Here is a 19,771-nt window from a genome sequence, read left to right on the forward strand (position 1 = left end):
CGCTCTATGATTCGAAGTTAAAATCCTCAAATTTGGTATAATAATGACTTTTTTCACGTTTTTCATGTAGTTTGATATTACGTATATATATTCATTTTTTACCAATATTTCGATACTATTTCATGTAGTATCACGATATGTGCTTTGGCCTTCAAATCTCAGATTTTCGCATAAAATTGCATTTTAAGCAAGTTTTCTTGCATTTTGTTTCGTACTAAAAATCATCGAATTCAGCAATATTTTGACGTTTATCATCCCCTTTTCCTTTATGTGATATAAACAAAATATCATCGAATTAGGCAATATTTTGCTGTTTTTCCACGTTTTTGTGAACATTCAGTTTATTGCTCTTAATTCATTAAAAATACGATAAAAATTATGCAAACACATAATTGATTAGAAATTAACCTTAAAAACTTAATTTTCAATCAACTATTTGTTTCTCGTTAAAATACTGAGTAAGATATTGGAAAGGGGAGAAGTTCTGTTTTTATTGCATATATCGACGTTTCAGCTGGATTAGAGCGGTTTTACGTGTACATCTTCCATCGGTAATATAAACGGAAAATCAGGAACATTTTAGTTAATTCTAATGAAAACACATTGATTTTTATCATTTGTGTTTCAAACAACATTGTCATATGTCTTTTCTTGGAACTAAATAATACGAAACCTCGCTCAATGATTTGAAGTTAAAATCCTCAAATATTGTAATATAGTGACTTATTTCACGTTATTCATGTAGTTTGATTTTACGTATATATATTCGTTTTTACCAATATTTCGATACTACTTAATGTTTTCTCACGATATGTGATTTGGCCTTCAAATCTCAGAATTTTCAAATTTTGCATTTTTAAGCAAGTTTTCTTGCATTATGTTTCGTACTAAAAATCATCGAATTTAGCAATATTTTGACGTTTATCATCCCCTTTTCCTTTGTGTGATATAAACAAATATCATCGAATTAGGCAATATTTTGCTGTTTTTCCACGTTTTTGTGAACTTTCAGTTTATTGCTCTTAATTCATTAAATATACGATAAAAATTATGCAAACACATAATTGATTAGAAAATAACCTTAAATACTTCATTTTCAATCATCTATTTGTTTCTCGTTAAAATACTGAGTAAGATATTAAAAAGGGGAGAAGTTCTGTTTTTATTGCATATATCGACGTTTCAGCCGGATTAGAGCCGTTTTACGTGTACATCTTCCATCGGTAATATAAACGGAAAATCAGGAACATTTTGGTTAATTCTAATGAAAACACATTGATTTTTATCATTTGTATTTGAAACAACATTGTCATATGTCTTTTCTTGGATCTAAATAATACGAAATCTCGCTCTATGATTTGAAGTTAAAATCCTCAAATATGGTAATACAGTGACTTTTTTCACGTTATTCATGTAGTGTGATTTTACGTATATATATTCGTTTTTACCAATATTTCGATACTACTTCATGTTTTCTCACGATATGTGATTTGGCCTTCAAATCTCAGAATTTTCAAATTTTGCATTTTTAAGCAAGTTTTCTTGCATTTTCTTTTGTACTAAAAATCATCGAATTTAGCAATATTTTGACATTTATAATCCCCTTTTCCTTTATGTGATTTAAACAAAATATCATCGAATTAGGCAATATTTGGCCGTTTTTCCACGTTTTTGTGAATTTTCAGTTTATTGTTATTAATTCATTAAATATACGATAAAAATTATGCAAACACATAATTGATGAGAAAATAACCTTAAATACTTCATTTTCAATCATCTATTTGTTTCTCGTTAAAATACTGAGTAAGATATTGAAAAGGGGAGAAGTTCTGTTTTTATTGCATATATCGACGTTTCAGCCGGATTAGAGCCGTTTTACGTGTACATCTTCCATCGGTAATATAAACGGAAAATCAGGAACATTTTAGTTAATTCTAATGAAAACACATTGATTTTTATCATTTGTATTGGAAGCAACATCTTTATACGTCTTTTCTAGGGTCTAAAAAATACGAAACGTCGCTCTATGATTCGAAGTTAAAATCCTCAAATTTGGTATAATAATGACTTTTTTCACGTTTTTCATGTAGTTTGATATTACGTATATATATTCATTTTTTACCAATATTTCGATACTATTTCATGTAGTATCACGATATGTGCTTTGGCCTTCAAATCTCAGATTTTCGCATAAAATTGCATTTTAAGCAAGTTTTCTTGCATTTTGTTTCGTACTAAAAATCATCGAATTCAGCAATATTTTGACGTTTATCATCCCCTTTTCCTTTATGTGATATAAACAAAATATCATCGAATTAGGCAATATTTTGCTGTTTTTCCACGTTTTTGTGAACATTCAGTTTATTGCTCTTAATTCATTAAAAATACGATAAAAATTATGCAAACACATAATTGATTAGAAATTAACCTTAAAAACTTAATTTTCAATCAACTATTTGTTTCTCGTTAAAATACTGAGTAAGATATTGGAAAGGGGAGAAGTTCTGTTTTTATTGCATATATCGACGTTTCAGCTGGATTAGAGCGGTTTTACGTGTACATCTTCCATCGGTAATATAAACGGAAAATCAGGAACATTTTAGTTAATTCTAATGAAAACACATTGATTTTTATCATTTGTGTTTCAAACAACATTGTCATATGTCTTTTCTTGGAACTAAATAATACGAAACCTCGCTCAATGATTTGAAGTTAAAATCCTCAAATATTGTAATATAGTGACTTATTTCACGTTATTCATGTAGTTTGATTTTACGTATATATATTCGTTTTTACCAATATTTCGATACTACTTAATGTTTTCTCACGATATGTGATTTGGCCTTCAAATCTCAGAATTTTCAAATTTTGCATTTTTAAGCAAGTTTTCTTGCATTATGTTTCGTACTAAAAATCATCGAATTTAGCAATATTTTGACGTTTATCATCCCCTTTTCCTTTGTGTGATATAAACAAATATCATCGAATTAGGCAATATTTTGCTGTTTTTCCACGTTTTTGTGAACTTTCAGTTTATTGCTCTTAATTCATTAAATATACGATAAAAATTATGCAAACACATAATTGATTAGAAAATAACCTTAAATACTTCATTTTCAATCATCTATTTGTTTCTCGTTAAAATACTGAGTAAGATATTAAAAAGGGGAGAAGTTCTGTTTTTATTGCATATATCGACGTTTCAGCCGGATTAGAGCCGTTTTACGTGTACATCTTCCATCGGTAATATAAACGGAAAATCAGGAACATTTTAGTTAATTCTAATGAAAACACATTGATTTTTATCATTTGTATTTGAAACAACATTGTCATATGTCTTTTCTTGGATCTAAATAATACGAAACCTCGCTCTATGATTTGAAGTTAAAATCCTCAAATATGGTAATACAGTGACTTTTTTCACGTTATTCATGTAGTGTGATTTTACGTATATATATTCGTTTTTACCAATATTTCGATACTACTTCATGTTTTCTCACGATATGTGATTTGACCTTCAAATCTCAGAATTTTCAAATTTTGCATTTTTAAGCAAGTTTTCTTGCATTTTCTTTTGTACTAAAAATCATCGAATTTAGCAATATTTTGACATTTATAATCCCCTTTTCCTTTATGTGATTTAAACAAAATATCATCGAATTAGGCAATATTTTGCCGTTTTTCCACGTTTTTGTGAATTTTCAGTTTATTGTTATTAATTCATTAAATATACGATAAAAATTATGCAAACACATAATTGATGAGAAAATAACCTTAAATACTTCATTTTCAATCATCTATTTGTTTCTCGTTAAAATACTGAGTAAGATATTGAAAAGGGGAGAAGTTCTGTTTTTATTGCATATATCGACGTTTCAGCCGGATTAGAGCCGTTTTACGTGTACATCTTCCATCGGTAATATAAACGGAAAATCAGGAACATTTTAGTTAATTCTAATGAAAACACATTGATTTTTATCATTTGTATTGGAAGCAACATCTTTATACGTCTTTTCTAGGGTCTAAAAAATACGAAACGTCGCTCTATGATTCGAAGTTAAAATCCTCAAATTTGGTATAATAATGACTTTTTTCACGTTTTTCATGTAGTTTGATATTACGTATATATATTCATTTTTTACCAATATTTCGATACTATTTCATGTAGTATCACGATATGTGCTTTGGCCTTCAAATCTCAGATTTTCGCATAAAATTGCATTTTAAGCAAGTTTTCTTGCATTTTGTTTCGTACTAAAAATCATCGAATTCAGCAATATTTTGACGTTTATCATCCCCTTTTCCTTTATGTGATATAAACAAAATATCATCGAATTAGGCAATATTTTGCTGTTTTTCCACGTTTTTGTGAACATTCAGTTTATTGCTCTTAATTCATTAAAAATACGATAAAAATTATGCAAACACATAATTGATTAAAAATTAACCTTAAACACTTAATTTTCAATCAACTATTTGTTTCTCGTTAAAATACTGAGTAAGATATTGGAAAGGGAAGAAGTTCTGTTTTTATTGCATATATCGACGTTTCAGCCGGATTAGAGCGGTTTTACGTGTACATCTTCCATCGGTAATATAAACGGAAAATCAGGAACATTTTAGTTAATTCTAATGAAAACACATTGTTTTTGATCATTTGTATTAGAAACAACATTGTCATATGTCTTTTCTTGGATCTAAATAATACGAAACCTCGCTCTATGATTTGAAGTTAAAATCCTCAAATATGGTAATATAGTGACTTTTTTCCCGTTATTCATGTAGTTTGATTTTCCGTATATATATTCGTTTTTACCAATATTTCGATACTACTTCATGTTTTCTCACGATATGTGATTTGGCCTTCAAATCTCAGAATTTTCAAATATTGCATTTTTAAGCAAGTTTTCTTGCATTTTGTTTCGTACTAAAAATCATCGAATTTAGCAATATTTTGACATTTATCATCCCCTTTCCCTTTATGTGATGGACCACATTTGGCCCAGGGCCTCCCTTCAGTTTTCAAAAAATCCCAAACATCCCCAATTCAACCCTTGAGCCCTATTTAGGAGCCAAATTTTGGCTTTCTGCATGTATTCGCAGTTTGAAATTACGACTTTTCATACCGAAAATATGCCAATTACTGAAAGCGGCGATGGATCACATTTTGCCCAATCCCTCCCTGTAGTTTCCAAAGTATTCCAAACATCCAAAATTCAACGCTTGAGCCATATTTTGGAGCCAAATTCTATCTCTCTGCACGTTTTTGCAGTTTGAATTTACGACTTTTTATACCGAAAATATGCCAATTACTGAGAGCGGCGGTGGATCAAATTTTGCCCCAAACCTTCCCTGCAATTTTCAAAATATCCCAAACATCCTAAATTTGAACCTTGAGAATTATTTTGGAGCTAAATTCTGGCTCTCTGCACGTATTCGCAGTTTGAAATTATGACTTTTTATCCCAAACTTCCCAAATTTGACGCTTGAAAATAAGCCAATTACTGAAAGCAGCGATGGGTCACATTTTGCCCAAACCCCCCGGCAGTTTGCAAAATATCCCAAAAATCCCAAATACTACGCTTGAGCCATATTTTGAAGCCAAATTCGGGCTCTCTGCACGTATTCACTGTTTGAAATTTCGACTTTTTATACCGAAAATATGCCAACTACTGAGAGCGGCGATGGGTCACATTTTGTCCAACCCCCCCCCCCGACCTGCACGTTTCAAAATATCCCAAACATCCCAAATTCGTCCCTGGAGCCTTATTTTGGAGTCAAATTCTGGCTCTCTGCACGTATTCACAGTTTGAAATTACGAATATTTATACTGAAAATATGCCAATTACTGAAAGTAGCGATGCGTCACATTTTGCCCAAACCCCCTTGCAGTTTTCAAATATCCCAAACATCCTAAATTCGACCCTTGGATTTTGGATTTTGGAGCCAAATTCTGGCTCTCTGCACGTATTCGCAGTTTGAAATTATGACTTTTATACTGAAAATATGCCAATTACGGAAAGCGGCGATGGATCACATTATTCCCAAACCCTCCCTGCAGTTTTAAAAATATCCCAAACATCCCTAATTCGACCCTTGAGCCATATTTTCTAGCCGAATTCTGGCTTTCTGCACGTATTCGCAGTTTGAAAAACGACTTTTTATACCGAAAATATGTCAATTACTGAAAGCAGCGATGGGTCACAATTCGGCCAAACACCCCCCCCCCCCTGCAGTTTTCAAAATATCCCAAACATCCCAAATTCGACGCTTGAGCCATATTTGGAGCCAAATTCTGGCTTTCTGCGCTTATTCGCTGTTTGAAATTACGAATTTTTATACCGAAAACATGACAATTACTGAAAGCGGCGATGGATATCATTTTGCCCAAACCCTCCCTGCAGTTTTTAAAATATCCCAAACATCCCAAATTCGACGTTTGAGCCATATTTTCGAGCCAAATTCGGGCTCTCTGTACGTATTCGCAGTTTGAAATTACGACTTTTTATACAGAAAATATGCCAATTACTGAAAGCAGCGATGTATCACATTTTGACGAAACCCTCTCTGCAGTTTCCAAAATATCCTAAACATCACAAATTCGACCCTTGAGCCATATTTTATTGCCAAATTCTGGCTCTCTGCATGTATTCCCAGTTTGAAATTACGACTTTTATACCGAAAATATGCCAATTACTGAAACCTGCGATGGATCACTTTTTTTCCCAAACCCTCCCTCCTGTTTCCAAAATATCCCAAACATCCCAAATTCAACGCTTGAGCCATATTTTGGAGCCAAATTCTAGCTCTCAGCACGTATTCGCAGTTTGAAATTACAAGTTTTATACCGAAAATATGCCAATTACTGAGAGCGGCGATGGATCACATTTTGCCCAAACCTTCCCTGTAGTATTCAAAATATCCCAAACATCCCAAATTCGACCCTTTTAGAATTATATTGGAGCTAAATTCTGGCTCTGTGCATGTATTTGCAGTTTGAAATTATGACTTTTTATCCCAAACATCCCAAATTTGACGCTTGAAAATTAGCTAATTACTGAAAGCAGCGATGGGTCACATTTTGCCCAAACCCCCCGGCAGTTTGCAAAATATCCCAAACATCCCAAATTCGACCCATGAGCTATATTTTGGAGCCAAATTCTGGCACTCTGCACGTATACGCTGTTTGAAATTATGACATTTTATAACGAAAACATGACAATTACTGAAAGCGGCAATGGATCACATTTTGCCCAAACCCTCCCTGCAGTTTTAAATATATCCCAAACTTCCCAAATTCGACGCTTGAGTCATAATTTGGAGCAAAATTCGGGCTCTCTGCACGTATTAGCAGTTTGAAATTATGACATTTTATACCGAAAATATGCCAATTACTGAGTGCAGCGATGGATCACATTTTGCCCAAGTCATCCCTGCTGTTTTCAAAATATCCCAAACATCCCAATTTTGACCCTTCAGCCATATTTTGGAGCCAAATTTTGGCTTTCTGCATGTATTCGTTGTTTGAAATTACGACTTTTTATACCGAAAATATGCCAATTACTGAAAGCAGCGATGGATCACATTTTGACGAAACCCTCTCTGCAGTTATCAAATTATCCCAAACATCCCAAATTCGACCCTTGAGTCATGTTTTGGAGTCAAATTCTGGCTCTCTGCACGTATTCGCAGTTTGAAATTACGACTCTTTATCCCAAACTTCCCAAATTTGACGCTTGAAAATATGCCAATTACTGAAAACAGCGATGGGTCTCATTTTGCTCAAACTCCCTGGTAGTTTGCAAAATATCCCAAACATGCCAAATTCGACCTTTGAACCATATTTTGGAGCAAAATTCGGGCTCTCTGCACGTATTCGCAGTTTGAAATTATTTCATTTTCTACCGAAAATATGCCAATTACTGATTGCGACGATGGGTCACACTTTGCCCAAACTCCCCTGCAATTTTCATATTATTCCTAACATCCCAAATTCGACCCATGACCTATATTTTGGAGCCAAATTCTGGCTCTCTGCACGTATTCGCAGTTTGAAATTACGAGTTTTTATAGGGAAAATATGGTAATTACTGAGAGCGGCGATGGATCACATTTTGCCAAAACCATCAATGTAGTTTTCAAAATATCCCAAACATCCCAAATTCGACCCTTGAGAATTATTTTGGAGCTAAATTCTGGCTCTCTGCATGTATTCGCAGCATCACTCACTTTAGCCTCTGCATCATACTCTTCAGCCTCTTCATCACTCTCTTGAGCCTCTGTATCACTTTTTGGAGCCTCTGCATCCCTCTCTTAAGCGTCTGCATCACTCTCTTAAGCCTCTGCATCACTCTCCTTAGCCTCTGCATCACTCTCTTGAGCCTCTGCATCACTCTCTTGGGCCTCTGCATCACTCTCTTGAGCCTCTGCATCCCTCTCTTGAGCCTCTGCATCATTTTCCTAAGCCTCTCAATCCCTCACTTGAGCCTCTGCATCCCTCTCATGAGCCTCTGCATCCCTCTCTTGAGCCTTTGCATCACTCACTTAAGCCTCTGCATCCCTGTCGTGAGCCTCTGCATCATTCTTTTGAGTCTCTGCATCCCTCTCTTAAGCCTCTGCATCCCCTGTCTTGAGCCTCTGCATCACTCTTTGAGTTTCTTCATCCCTCTCTTAAGCCTCTGCATCATTCTCTTCAGCCTGAGCCAAATTCTGGCTCTCTGCACGTATTCGCTGTTTGAAATTACGACATTTTATAATGAAAACATGACAATTACTGAAAGCGGCAATGGATCAAATTTTGCCAAAACCCTCCCTGCAGTTTTCAATATATCCCAAATATCCCAAATTCGACGCTTGAACCATATTTTGGAGCCAAATTCGGGCTCTCTGCACATATTAGCAGTTTGAAATTATTTCATTTTCTACCGAAAATATGCCAATTACTGAGTGCGGCGATGGATCCCATTTTGCATAAAGCCGCCCCTGAAGTTTTCAAAATATCCCAAACATCCCAAATTCTACGCTTGAGCCATATTTTGGAGCCAAATTCTCGCTCTCTGCACGTATTCGCAGTTTGAAATTACGTCATTTTATACCGAAAATATGCCAATTACTGATTGCGACGATTGGTCACATTTTGCTCAAACCCCCCTGCAGTTTTCAATATATCCCAAACATCCCAAATTCGACAATGGAGAATTATTTTGGAGCTAAATGCTGGCTCTCTGAACGTATTCGCAGTTTGAAATTACGACATTTTATACCGAAAATATAACAATTACAGAGTGCGGCGATGGATCACATTTTGCATAAAGTCGTCCCTGCATTTTTCAAAATATCCAAAACATCCCAAATTCGACGCTTGAGTCATATTTTGAAGCCAAATTCTGGCTCTCTGCAAATATTCGCAGTTTGAAATTACGAATTTATACACCGAAGATATGTCAATTACTGAGAGCGGCGATGGGTCACATTTTTCCCAAACCTTTCCTGCAGTTTTCAAAATATCCCAAGCATCCCTAATTCGACCCATGAGCCATATTTTGGAACCAAATTCTGGCTCTCTGCACATATTCGCAGTTTGAAATTACGAATTTATACACCGAAGATATGTCAATTAATGAGAGCGGCGATGGGTCACATGTTTCCCAAACCCTTCCTGCAGTTTTCAAAATATCCCAAGCATCCCTAATTCGACCCATGAGCCATATTTTGGAACCAAATTCTGGCTCTCTGCACTTATTCGCAGGTTGAAATTACGACATTTTATACCGAAAATATGTTAATTACTAAGAGATGCGATGGGTCACATTTTGCCCAAATATATGGGTCACATTTTGCCATTTTTTGGAGCCAAAATCTAGCTCTCTGCACGTATAGCAGTTTGAAATTACTACTTTTTATACCAAAAATATGTCAATTACTGGGAGCAGCGATAGGTCACATTTTGCCCAAACCCCCCCCCCCCCCCTGCAGTTTGCAAAATATCCCAAACATCCCAAAAATCGACGCTTGAGCTATATTTTGAAACCAAATTTGGGCTCTCTGCACGTATTCGCAGTTTGAAATTACGTCTTTTTATACCGGAAATATGCCATTTACTGAGAGAAGCGATGGATCATATTTTGCCCAAACCCTCCCTGTAGTTTTCAAAATATAGCAAAAATCCCAAATGCGACGCTTGAGCCATATTTTGGAGCCAAATTCTGGCTCTCTGCATGTATTCCCAGTTTGAAATTACGAGATTTTATACCGAAAATATGCCAATTACTGAAACCAGCGATGGATCACATTTTGACGAAACCCTCTCTGCAGTTATCAAATTATCCCAAACATCCCAAATTCGACCCTTGAGTCATGTTTTGGAGCCAAATTCTGGCTCTCTGCACGTATTCGCAGTTTGAATTTACGACTTTTTTAACCGAAAATATGCCAATTACTGAGAGCGTCGATGGATCAACTTGTGCCCCCATCCTTCCCTGCAATTTTCAAAATATCCCAAACATCCTAAATTTGAACCTTGAGAATTATTTTGGAGCTGAATTCTGACTCTCTGCACGTATTCGCAGTTTGAAATTACGACTCTTTATCCCAAACTTCCCAAATTTGACGCTTGAAAATATGCCAATTACTGAAAACAGCGATGGGTCTCATTTTGCTCAGACTCCCTGGCAGTTTGCAAAATATCCCAAACATCCCAAATTCGACCTTTGAGCCATATTTTGGAGCCAAAATCAGGCTTTCTGCGAGTATTCGCAGTTTGAAATTACGACTTTTTATACCGAAAACATGACAATTACTGAAAACGGCGATGGATCACATTTTGCCCAAACCCTCCCTGCAGTTTTCAAAATATCCCAAACATCCCCAATTTGACCCTTGAGCCATATTTTGGAGCCAACGTTTGGCTTTTCTGCATGTATTCGCAGTTTGAAATTACGACTTTTCATACCGAAAATATGCCAATTACTGAAAGCGGCGATGGATCTCATTTTGCCCAAACCCTCCCTGCAGTTTCCAAAATATCCCAAACATTCCCAATTCAACGCTTGAGAAATAATTTGGAGCCAAATTCTACTTCTCTGCACGTATTCGCAGTTTGAATTTACGACTTTTTATACCGAAAATATGCCAATTACTGAGAGCGGCGGTGGATCAAATTTTGCCCCAAACCTTCCCTGCAATTTTCAAAATATCCCAAACATCCCAAATTCGACCCTTGAGAATTATTTTGGAGCTAAATTCTGGCTCTCTGAACGTATTCGCTGTTTGAAATTACGACTTTTTATACCGAAAACATGACAATTACTGAAAGCGGCGATGGAACACATTTTGGCCAAACCCTTCCTGCAGTTTTCAAAATATTCCAAACATACCAAATTCAACGCTTGAGGCATATTTTTGAGCCAAATTTGGGGTCTCTGCACGTGTTCGCAGTTTGAAATTATTTCATTTTATACCGAAAATATGCTAATTACTGAGTGCGGCGATGGACCACATTTGGCCTAGGCCCTCCCTTCAGTTTTCAAAAAATCCCAAACATCCCCAATTCAACCCTTGAGCCCTATTTAGGAGCCAAATTTTGGCTTTCTGCATGTATTCGCAGTTTGAAATTACGACTTTTCATACCGAAAATATGCCAATTACTAAAAGCGGCGATGGATCACATTTTGCCCAAACCCTCCCTGTAGTTTCCAAAATATCCCAAACATCCAAAATTCAACGCTTGATCCATATTTTGGAGCCAAATTCTATCTCTCTGCACGTTTTTGCAGTTTGAATTTACGTATTTTTATACCGAAAATATGCCAATTACTGAGAGCGGCGGTGGATCAAATTTTGCCCCAAACCTTCCCTGCAATTTTCAAAATATCCCAAACATCCTAAATTTGAACCTTGAGAATTATTTTGGAGCTAAATTCTGGCTCTCTGCACGTATTCGCAGTTTGAAATTATGACTTTTTATCCCAAACTTCCCAAATTTGACGCTTGAAAATAAGCTAATTACTGAAATCAGCGATGGGTCACATTTTGCCCAAACCCCCCGGCAGTTTACAAAATATCCCAAAAATCCCAAATACTACGCTTGAGCCATATTTTGAAACCAAATTCGGGCTCTCTGCACGTATTCACTATTTGAAATTTCGACTTTTTTATACCGAAAATATGCCAACTACTGAGAGCGGCGATGGGTCACATTTTTCCAACCCCCCCCCCCGACCTGCACGTTTCAAAATATCCCAAACATCCCAAATTCGTCCCTGGAGCCTTATTTAGGAGTCAAATTCTGGCTCTCTGCACGTATTCACAGTTTGAAATTACGAATATTTATACTGAAAATATGCCAATTACTGAAAGTAGCGATGCGTCACATTTTGCCCAAACCCCCTTGCAGTTTTCAAATATCCCAAACATCCTAAATTCGACCCTTGGATTTTGGATTTTGGAGCCAAATTCTGGCTCTCTGCACGTATTCGCAGTTTGAAATTATGACTTTTATACTGAAAATATGCCAATTACGGAAAGCGGCGATGGATCACATTATTCCCAAACCCTCCCTGCAGTTTTAAAAATATCCCAAACATCCCTAATTCGACCCTTGAGCCATATTTTCTAGCCGAATTCTGGCTTTCTGCACGTATTCGCAGTTTGAAAAAGTACTTTTTATACCGAAAATATGTCAATTACTGAAAGCAGCGATGGGTCACAATTCGGCCAAACCCCCCCCCCCCCCCTGCAGTTTTCAAAATATCCCAAACATCCCAAATTCGACGCTTGAGCCATATTTGGAGCCAAATTCTGGCTTTCTGCGCTTATTCGCTGTTGGAAATTACGAATTTTTATACCGAAAACATGACAATTACTGAAAGCGGCGATGGATATCATTTTGCCCAAACCCTCCCTGCAGTTTTTAAAATATCCCAAACATCCCAAATTCGACGTTTGAGCCATATTTTCGAGCCAAATTCGGGCTCTCTGTACGTATTCGCAGTTTGAAATTACGACTTTTTATACCGAAAATATGCCAATTACTGAAAGCGGCGATGGATCACATTTTGACGAAACCCTCTCTGCAGTTTCCAAAATATCCTAAACATCACAAATTCGACCCTTGAGCCATATTTTGGAGCCAAATTTTGGCTTTCTGCATGTATTCGTTGTTTGAAATTACGACTTTTTATACCGAAAATATGCCAATTACTGAAAGCAGCGATGGATTACATTTGGACGAAACCCTCTCTGCAGTTTCCAAAATATATCCTAAACATCACAAATTCGACCCTTGAGCCATATTTTATAGCCAAATTCTGGCTCTCTGCATGTATTCCCAGTTTGAAATTACGACTTTTATACCGAAAATATGCCAATTACTGAAACCTGCGATGGATCACTTTTTTTCCCAAACCCTCCCTCCTGTTTCCAAAATATCCCAAACATCCCAAATTCAACGCTTGAGCCATATTTTGGAGCCAAATTCTAGCTCTCAGCACGTATTCGCAGTTTGAAATTACAAGTTTTATACCGAAAATATGCCAATTACTGAGAGCGGCGATGGATCACATTTTGCCCAAACCTTCCCTGTAGTATTCAAAATATCCCAAACATCCCAAATTCGACCCTTTTAGAATTATATTGGAGCTAAATTCTGGCTCTCTGCATGTATTTGCAGTTTGAAAATTATGACTTTTTATCCCAAACATCCCAAATTTGACGCTTGAAAATTAGCTAATTACTGAAAGCAGCGATGGGTCACATTTTGCCCAAACACCCCGGCAGTTTGCAAAATATCCCAAACATCCCAAATTCGACCCATGAGCTATATTTTGGAGCCAAATTCTGGCACTCTGCACGTATACGCTGTTTGAAATTATGACATTTTATAACGAAAACATGACAATTACTGAAAGCGGCAATGGATCACATTTTGCCCAAACCCTCCCTGCAGTTTTAAATATATCCCAAACATCCCAAATTCGACGCTTGAGTCATAATTTGGAGCAAAATTCGGGCTCTCTGCACGTATTAGCAGTTTGAAATTATGACATTTTATACCGAAAATATGCCAATTACTGAGTGCAGCGATGGATCACATTTTGCCCAAGCCATCCCTGCTGTTTTCAAAATATCCCAAACATCCCAAGTTTGACCCTTCAGCCATATTTTGGAGCCAAATTTTGGCTTTCTGCATGTATTCGTTGTTTGAAATTACGACTTTTTATACCGAAAATATGCCAATTATTGAAAGCAGCGATGGATCACATTTTGACGAAACCCTCTCTGCAGTTATCAAATTATCCCAAACATCCCAAATTCGACCCTTGAATCATGTTTTGGAGTCAAATTCTGGCTCTCTGCACGTATTCGCAGTGTCAGTTTACGACTTTTTATACCGAAAATATGCCAATTACTGAGAGCGGCGATGGATCAAATTTTGCCCCCACCTTCCCTGCAATTTTCAAAATATTCCAAACATCCTAAATTTGAACCTTGAGAATTATTTTGGAGCTAAATTCTGGCTCTCTGCACGTATTCGCAGTTTGAAATTACGACTCTTTATCCCAAACTTCCCAAATTTGACGCTTGAAAATATGCCAATTACTGAAAACAGCGATGGGTCTCATTTTGCTCAAACTCCCTGGCAGTTTGCAAAATATCCCAAACATCCCAAATTCGACCTTTGAGCCATATTTTGGAGCCAAAATCAGGCTTTCTGCGAGAATTCGCAGCTTGAAATTACGACTTTTTATACCGAAAACATGACAATTACTGAAAACGGCGATGGATCACATTTTGCCCAAACCCTCCCTGCAGTTTTCAAAATATCCCAAACATTCCAAATTCGACGCTTGAGCCATATTTTGGAGCCAAATTCGGGCTCTCTGCACGTATTCGCAGTTTGAAATTATTTCATTTTCTACCGAAAATATGCCAATTACTGATTGCGACGATGGGTCACACTTTGCCCAAACTCCCCTGCAATTTTCATAATATTCCAAACATCCCAAATTCGACCCATGACCTATATTTTGGAGCCAAATTCTGGCTCTCTGCACGTATTCGCAGTTTGAAATTACGAGTTTTATAGGGAAAATATGGCAATTACTGAGAGCGGCGATGGATCACATTTTGCCCAAACCATCAATGTAGTTTTCAAAATATCCCAAACATCCCAAATTCGATCCTTGAGAATTATTTTGGAGCTAAATTCTGGCTCTCTGCATGTATTCGCAGTTTGAAATTATGACTTTTTATCCCAAACATCCCAAATTTGACGCTTGAAAATAAGCCAATTACTGAAAGCAGCGATGGGTCACATTTTGCCCAAACCTCCCGGTAGTTTGCAAAATATCCCAAACATCCCAAATTCGACCCATGAGCTATATTTTGGAGCCAAATTCTGCCTCTCTGCACGTATTCGCTGTTTAAAAATTGCGACATTTTATAACGAAAACATGACAATTACTGAAAGCGGCAATGGATCACATTTTGCCCAAACCCTCTTTGCAGTTTTAAATATATCCCAAACATCCCAAATTCGACGCTTGAGCCATAATTTGGAGCAAAATTCGGGCTCTCTGCACGTATTAGTAGTTTGAAATTATGACATTTTATACCGAAAATATGCCAATTACAGAGTGCAGCGATGGATCACATTATGCACAAGCCATCCCTGCAGTTTTCAAAATATCCCAAACATTCCAAGTTTGACCCTTGAGCCATATTTTGGAGCCAAATTTTGGCTTTCTGCATGTATTCGTTGTTTGAAATTACGACTTTTTATACCGAAAATAAGCCAATTACTGAAAGCAGCGATGGATCACATTTTGACGAAACCCTCTCTGCAGTTATCAAATTATCCCAAACATTCCAAATTCGACCCTTGAGGCGTATTTTGGAGCCAAATTCTGGCTCTCTGCACGTATTTGCAGTTTGAAATTACGAATTTTTTTACCGAAAATATGCCACCTACTGAGAGCAGCGATGGATCACATTTTACCCAAACCCTCCATGCAGTTTTTAAAATATCCCAAACATCCCAAATTTGACCCTTGAGAATTATTTTGGAGCAACACACTGGCAGGGGTCTCCAGCAACACACTGGCAGGGGTCTCCAGCAACATACTGGCAGGGGTCTCCAGCAACACACTGGCAGAGGTCTCCATGCAGCAACACACTGGCAGGGGTCTCCAGCAACACACTGGCAGGGGTCTCCAGCAACACATTGGCAGAGGTCTCCAGCAACACACTGGCAGGGGTCTCCAGCAACACATTGGCAGAGGTCTCCAGCAACACACTGGCAGGGGTCTCCAGCAACACACTGGCAGAGGTCTCCAGCAACACCACTGGCAGGGGTCTTTAGCAACACATTGGCAGAGGTCTCCAGCAACACACTGGCAGGGGTCTCCAGCAACACACTGGCAGGGGTCTCCAGCAACAAACTGGTAGGGGTCTCCAGCAACATACTGGCAGGGGTCTCCAGCAACACACTGGCAGAGGTCTCCAGCAACACACTGGCAGGGGTCTCCAGCAACACACTGGCAGGGGTCTCCAGCAACACATTGGCAGAGGTCTCCAGCAACACACTGGCAGGAGTCTCCAGCAACACACTGGCAGGGGTCTCCAGCAACACACTGGCAGGGGTCTCCAGCAACACACTGGCAGGGGTGTCCAGCAACACATTGCAGAGGTCTCCAGCAACACACTGGCAGGGGTCTCCAGCAACACACTGGCAGGGTCCTCCAGCAACACACTGGGCAGGGGTCTCCAGCAACACACTGGCAGGGGTCTCCAGCAAACACACTGGCAGGGGTCTCCAGCAACACATTGGCAGAGGTCTCCAGCAACACACTGGCAGGGGTCTCCAGCAACACACTGGCAGAGGTCTCCAGCAACACACTGGCAGGGGTCTCCAGCAACACACTGGCAGGGGTCTCCAGCAACACACTGGCAGGGGTCTCCAGCAACACACTGGCAGGGGTCTCCAGCAACACACACTGGCAGGGGTCTCCAGCAACACATTGGCAGGGGTCTCCAGCAACACACTGGCAGGGGTCTCCAGCAACACACTGGCAGGGGTCTCCAGCAACACACTGACAGGCCTGTCCCGACGCGACGCTTTACCCGATTATTTACCCGACGATTTACCCGACGCTTTCCCCAACGCTTTACCCGACGATTTACCCGACAATTTACCCGCCGCTTTACCCGACGATTTACCCGACGATTTACCCGACGATTTACCAGATGATTTACCTGACGGTTTACCCGATGATTATGTTCGGTCCGACCATTTACTTTTCATTTATGGTATGGCAAAAGTAAAGACGATTATGGTCGACGAACATGTTCGGATAGAACATGTTCTTAACCCGGATAAACCTGCGTTCGAGCCTGTCGCAACCGATGCAACTACAGGGCACAGATAGATTTCTGTGATGTCCTCTCCTGTAGGAGCATCAGTTTCGATAGATTCTATGGATAGCCGAAGATTGATTGACGTCAATCAATATCAAATATCATATAACATCAAATCAATCATATAATCATATAATATAAAATATAAAATCAAAACAATAAATGGTTTTACCATTTATTTTCTTTTATGATCGGTCCATTTACCCGACCGGACGATTTACCCGACGGTTTACTCGACGATTTACCCGACAGTTTACAATGACGGTATACCCGAAGGTTTACCCGACGGTTTACTCGACGGTTTACAATGACGATTTACCCGACGGTTTATAATGACGGTTTACCCGACGGTTTACAATGACGGTTTAACCGACGGTTTACCCGACGGTTTACAAAGACGGTTTACCTGCCGCTTTACCCTGACAGTTTACCCGACGTGTTTAGTTTACAGTTTTCACGTCAGTTATCATGAGAACAGATTTTAGACTATTTTATTTTATTTTATTTATTCGACGACTTACACGACGGGTAAACCCCGTCGGGTTTACCTGTCGGGTTTACCCGTTTTTACACGGGTAAAAAACGGGTAAAAATTATCCGACGATTTACGCGACGATTTATCCGACGATTTACGCGACGATTTACCCGACGATTTACGCGACGATTTACGCGACGATTTACCCGACGATTTACGCGACGATTTACCCGACGATTTACGCGACGATTTACCCGACGATTTACGCGACGATTTACCCGACGATTTACGCGACGATTATGTTCGGTGACGATTCATTCGGCGATTTATTTATTCATTTTATTTATTTATTTATTTTATTTTATTTTTATTTTTTTTATTTATTTATGCTTTATTCGTTATTATTCATTCGGTGATACATTCGGCGATACATTCGGTGCGTTATTTATTCATTTTTATTTATTCATTTTTATTTATTTATTTTTATTTATTTATGACCCGACCTGACCCGACACGACCTGACCCGACACGACCTGACCCGACACGACCTGACCCGACACGACCTGACCCGACACGACCTGACCCGGCACGACCGACCCGACACGACCTGACCGACACGACCTGACCCGACACGACCTGACCCGACACGACCTGACCCGACACGACCTGACCCGACACGACCTGACCCGACACGACCTGACCCGACACGACCTGACCCGACACGACCTGACCCGACACGACCTGACCCGACACGACCTGACCCGACACGACACGACACGACCTGACACGACCTGACCTCGCCTTACCTAATCTAACTCGGGTCCAGGTGTGGGTCCGTGGGCCCACGGACTTCCACCCTTCCCCCACATCCCAGGGTCAGGTCAGGTCAGGTCAAGTTTTAGCTACCCAGAGACCTCACAGTCGAGATGGACGGACGCAGCTACAGGACGGGACACACAAATTGTGCCCTGTAGTTACGCCGTTTTGAATGACTCGAACACACGTCAGTTCTCATGAGAACAGATTCCCATCCGACTAGGCCATTCTGGGGTCGCCAAGTTTTCCAAAGCTGGTTCTTATATTTATATTGAGTAATTTGGTAACATGTCGTCGGCGGTTTAATGCTCCAATATTCCAGCTGAACAAAAAATATATTTGGCTGCAACAGTTAACTTTGATACGTTTGAGTAAATAATATCTGTAATTATTGTATTTGGGCGTTAATAAACAGGGTAAAGCTCCGACGTAAATTTGCCTGGTGTGGATGGGTTTTTGTTTGGGTTATTTGAGGAGGAGGAGGAGGATGACGTCTTGACTGGAAGCTGAAGGGGGAGTGTGAAGCCCAGAAGGAGACCAACACGTTGACAACTTAGACATTATTGAGGGCATTTTTCGACATTTAAATTAATATACACGGAAGTAATATATAAAGAGAGCAATTCGAGTGTTTTTTTGACTCATGAAGGTTAATAATTTACTAACTTTTATGGTACTGAAAGGGACTATTTTCACTTTGTGAGAGAAGTTGTAGGAATCGTGGTAGCTATTAAACTTCGATATTTCTGGTACGTACAGACTCTATCAGGAATAAATGTGGTTACAAGGTGAACATCATCCCCTTTTGACGATTTTGGGGCTCTTTTGGGGTTCACAAGGTGAACATCATCCCCTTTATCATCCCCTTTTCCTTTATGTGATATAAACAAAACACCATCGAATTAGGCAATATTTTCCTGTTTTTCCACGTTTTTGTGAATTTTCAGTTTATTGCTATTAATTCATTAAATATACGATAAAAATAATGCAAACACATAATTGATTAGAAATTAACCTTAAACACTTCATTTTCACTCAACTATTTGTTTCTCGTTAAAATACTGA

This window comes from Procambarus clarkii, unplaced genomic scaffold (assembly GCF_040958095.1).
Source record: "Procambarus clarkii isolate CNS0578487 unplaced genomic scaffold, FALCON_Pclarkii_2.0 HiC_scaffold_96, whole genome shotgun sequence".
Taxonomy (NCBI): Eukaryota; Metazoa; Arthropoda; class Malacostraca; order Decapoda; family Cambaridae; genus Procambarus; species Procambarus clarkii.